A 695-nucleotide genomic window follows, 5' to 3' on the forward strand; every position below is an offset into this window, starting at 1 on the left:
CCTTGTTATATATAAAATAGATATAGCAAATTTTTGTATACTTAAATATCTTATAATGGTGGACCAGGAGGCTTAACTATCATGCTAAAAATGATGATTTTACAGGATAACTATTAGTCATACATAAAATAAATAATTAATCATACAAAATAAGCATTATGTGGTTATTTTCCCTCTTGCTTACCCATGATGCCTTAGAGGTAAAATTTCCATGTCTAGCAACCCTTATTCTATGTTTCTGTCTTATGAGTTTTAGAATCAAGCTAATTAAATAATGGAGTAGAAAGCTACAAGTCAATGAGCATCCACAGTTCGTACAATTTCAATTATTTTTGACAGTTTAACTAAACTCTTTGAAATACAATACTCAATAAGAATAATTAATTCTACTTCTTATTCAAGATTTGTTAGGATGACCTATCTTTTAAATAAATTTTTACAACTTTATTTCTTATAAATGAGTGTGAGCCCACCAAAATAATTATCTTAAAGTAGGTTTGAATTGTGAGTCAAGAAAATTAAATATTTTATTTTTCACTAGTAAGGTACTCGATCAATTACTAATATGCTTCAAGCAAAGATATAATATAGGACACAAAAACATGCCCCCTCTTTTTTATGCATTTCATTTATGAGAGAGTTAATATTTTTATTTCTTCGTACTATTATTGCATGCAATCCGCTAAGATCATTAC

Source organism: Arachis ipaensis, chromosome B04, assembly GCF_000816755.2.
Source record: "Arachis ipaensis cultivar K30076 chromosome B04, Araip1.1, whole genome shotgun sequence".
Classification (NCBI taxonomy): Eukaryota; Viridiplantae; Streptophyta; class Magnoliopsida; order Fabales; family Fabaceae; genus Arachis; species Arachis ipaensis.